Genomic DNA, 4,538 nt, shown 5'->3' with positions numbered 1-4,538 from the left:
TGTACAGTTTTTACAATGTATAGTTTTAGGCAATACCACCAAAATCAAGATACAGAACAGTTCCATCACTCCAAAAACACTGCCTCCTACTATCACTTCATAGTCACACTCTCCTCCTACCCCAACCCACTGCAATCACCCAAGGTCAGCAGAAGGAAGGAAATAATACAGATCAGAGGAAATAAATAAAATAAGAGATATAGAAACAATAGAAAAGATCAATAAAACCGAGAGCTGTTTTTTTCTTTGAAAAGATAAACAAAACCGACAAACTTCTAGCCAGGCTCACCAAGAAGAAAAGAGAGAGGACCCAAATAAAGTAAAAAATGAAAAAGAGGAGAAACAACAACCAATACCGCAGAAATAAAAAGAATCATAAGAGAATACTATGAACAGTTATATGCCAACAAATTGAACAATCTAGAAGAAATGAACAAGTTTCTGCCAAAACTGAGTCAAGAAGAAACAGATGATTTGAACAGACTGATCACTAGAAGTGAAACAGAATTTGTAATAAAAAACTTTCTGCAAACAAAAGTCCAGGACCAGATGGCTACACTGGGGAATTCCACCAAACATACAGAGAAGAACTTATACCTATGCTTCTCAAACTATTCCAAAAGATTGAAGAGGAAGGAACACTCCCAAATTCATTCTATGAAGCCACCATCACCTTGATTCCAAAACCAGACAAAGATACTACAAAAAAAGAAAATCACAGGCCAATCCCTTTGATGAATACAGATGCAAAAATACTAAACAAAATATTAGCAAACCAAATCCAACAATACATTAAAAGGATCATACACCATGACCAAGTTGGATTCATTTCAAGGTCGCAAGGATGGTTCAACATATGCAAATCAATCAATGTGATACACTACATTAACAAAAGAAAAGAACCACACGATCATCTCAATAGACACAGAAAAAGCATTTGATAAAATTCAACGTCCATTCATGATAAAAACTCTCACCAAAGTGGTAGAAGGAACATATCTCAGTATAATAAAAGGCATTTACAACAAACCCACAGCCAACATAATACTCAACAGTGAAAAGCTGAAAGCCTTCCTACTAAATTCAGGAACAAGACAAAGATGCCCACTCTCACTACTTCTATTCAACATAGTATTGGAAGTTCTAGCCATAGATATCAGACAAGAAAAAGAAATAAGAGGTATCCAAGTTGGAAGGGAAAAGTAAAACTATCACTATTTGCAGATGACATGATACTCTATATAGAGAACCATAAAGACTCTACACAAAAACTATTAGAACTAGGGAATTCCCTGGTGGTCAAGTGGTTAGGACTTGGTGCTTTCACTGCAGTGGCCCAGGTTCAATCCCTGGTTGGAACTAAGATCCTGCAAGCCGTGTGGCATGGCCAAAACAAACAAACAAAAACTATCAGAACTAATAAATGAATTCAGCAAGGTAGCAGAATCTAAGATTAATATACAAAAATCTGTTGCATTTCTTTACACTAACAATTAAATACCAGAAAAAGAAAGTTAAAAAAAAACAACAATCCTCTTTAAAACTGCATCAAAAAAATACCTAGAAATAAACTTAATCAAGGAGGTAAAAGATCTATATGCTGAAAGTTACAAAACTCTGATAAAGGAAATTGAAGATGATTCAGAGAAATGGAAAAATATCCCATGCTCTTGGACTGGAATAATTAATATTGCTAAAATGGCCATACTACCCAAAACAGTCTACAGATTTAATGCAATCTCTGTAAAAATACCCATGACATTTTTGACAGAACTAGAACAAATTTATATGGAACCACAAAATTTATATCCTTATATGGAACCACAAAATCCTAAAATTTATATGGAACCACAAAAGACCCAGAATTGCCAAAGCAATCCTGAGGAAAAAGAACAAAACTGGAGGCATAACCCTTCCAGACTTCAGACAATACTACAAAGCTACAGCAATCAAAACACGTGGCATTGGCACAAAAACAGACAGAGATCAGTGGAACAGAATAGATAGCCCAGAAATAAACCCACACACCTATGGTCAATTAATGTATGACAAAGGAGGCAAGAATAAAGAATGGAGAAAAGACAGTCCCTTCAACAAGTGGTATTGGGAAAGCTGGACAGCTACATGTAAATCAATGAAATTAGAACACTCCATCACACCGTATTAAAACATTAACTCAAAATGGTTTAAAGACCTAAATATAAGACATGACACCATAAAACTCCTAGAAGACAACATAGGCAAAACATTCTAGGACATAAATCATAGCAGTATTTTCTTAGATCACTCTCCCAAGGCAAAAGAAATAAAAGCAAAAATAAGCAAATGGGACCTAATAAAACTTAAAAGCTTTTGCACAGCAAAGGAAACCATCAACAAAATGAAATGACAATCTATGGAATGGAAGAAAATATTTGCAAACGATGCAACTGACAAGAGGTTTATATCCAAAATATACAAACAGCTCATACAATTCAGTATCAAAAAACCCCAAACCCAATAAAGAAATGGGCAGGAGACCTAAATAGACATTTCTCCAAAGAAGACATATATATGGCCAACAGGCATATGAAAAGCTGCTCAACATCACTAATTATTAGAGAAATGCAAATCAAAACTACAATGAGGTATCAGCTTGCACCAGTCAGAGTGGCTATCATCAGAAAGTCTACAAATAACAACAAGGTCCTACTGTACAGCACAGGGAATTATATTCAATATCCTGAGATAAACCATAATGGAAAAGAACATAAAAAAGAACATAAAAAGAACATATATATAACTGAATCACTCTGCTGTACAGAAGAAATTAACACAACATTGTAAATCAACTATACTTCAATTAAAAAAAAGTATATCACACACAAAAAGTCTACAAATAAATGCTGAGAGGGTGTGGAGAAAAGGGAACCCTCTTGCACTGTTGGTGGGAATATAAATTGGTGCAGCCACTATGGAGAACAGTATGGAGGTTCCTGAAAAAGTTAAAATAGAACTACCATATGATCCAGCAATCCCATTCCTGGACACATATCCAGAAAAGATGAAAACTCTAATTTGAAAAGATACATGCATCCCAATGTTCATAGCACCACTATTTACAATAGCCAAGACATGGAAACAAGCCAAGTGTCCATGAACAGATGACTGGTTTAAGAAGATATATATATCTTCTTACACACACACACACACACACACACACACACACACACACACACGAAATATTACTCAGCCATAAAAAAGAATGAAAAAATGGCATTGCAGCAACATGGAGTAATCTAAAGAATATCATACTAAGTGAAGTAAGTCAGACAGAGAAAGACAAATACTATATATCACTTATATGTGGAATCTAAAAAATAATACAAATGAACCTATATACAAAAGAGAAACAGACTCAAAGACCTAGAAAACAAACTTACAGTTACCTAAGAAGAAAGGGAGAAGGGGAGGGATAAGTTAGGAATATGGGATTAAGAGATACAAACTACTATACATAAAATAGATAAGTAACGAGGATTTACTATAAGCACAGAGAACTATATTCAATATCTTGTAATAACCTATAATGGAAAATAATCTAAAATACACACACACACACATATCTGAATCAGTTTGCTGTAAACCTGAAACTAACACACTATGTAAATCAGTATTCAATTCAAAAATGAAAGTTTCAATTTAATTAAAAAGTTTTCCCAAATTAGCTTACACTTTTATATAATTTTTGTAATTCTTAATCACTCTCTGCAGTAAATTACATAATTATACCAATTAAGGAGTTAATATAAATCTGATGCTAAGTTGGAAATTATAAGTTACCTAAAAATATAAAATCAAATATTCCTATGTATAGAACTTTAATGATTTTAAGCAATTAATAGACTGAGATATTATAATAGAAAACTTCTGTTGTAATAAACACACTCATAGGGAAAATTCTGTAACTTTTAGAAGTACTGTGCTACTATCTAGACAAATTCTAAACAAAGTACTTGTAAAGATTACTTCTGAGAAACTTCAAAAGCTTTTCTAGAATATAAAAAAATTTTTTTTTCATCTTGGGATAGATGTTAACCACGAATCACATAAGATTTTTCTTAAAATAAAAACATATTAATGTCATTTAAAGTTAGATATAGCTCTCTAGTCCACTGCTAACCTTACCTTTAAGATATCTCATTTATCATAATACACATATTATACATACCAGATGAAAATGAAAGCAAATGGAACTAGTTGGGAATGCAGCTTGGCCTGGTCAGATAAGATTTCCTGCTGTAGTTTTCGTAAATAATTTTAGGGTTAGGATAACATTTCCTGACGTTTCAGCGATTAGGACTGTGTATTAACATTATGCCAAAGTAGTCATCTGTCACAATTGTTGGAGGGACTGCTATTAAGCCTGTTTGTCTGTTGTCTCTTAACTTCAATGTAGCTTCTTCCAGCAGAAACATCTTACTTTATTGTATTCAATACAGTTACACTCCATCATCCTCCCCCAACTCTCCACACTCCCAAGAAGGCTTAGTATGCAA

The sequence above is a fragment of the Tursiops truncatus genome, chromosome X (genome assembly GCF_011762595.2).
Source record: "Tursiops truncatus isolate mTurTru1 chromosome X, mTurTru1.mat.Y, whole genome shotgun sequence".
NCBI lineage: Eukaryota > Metazoa > Chordata > Mammalia > Artiodactyla > Delphinidae > Tursiops > Tursiops truncatus.
Note: the sequence above shows the minus strand (reverse complement) of the source record.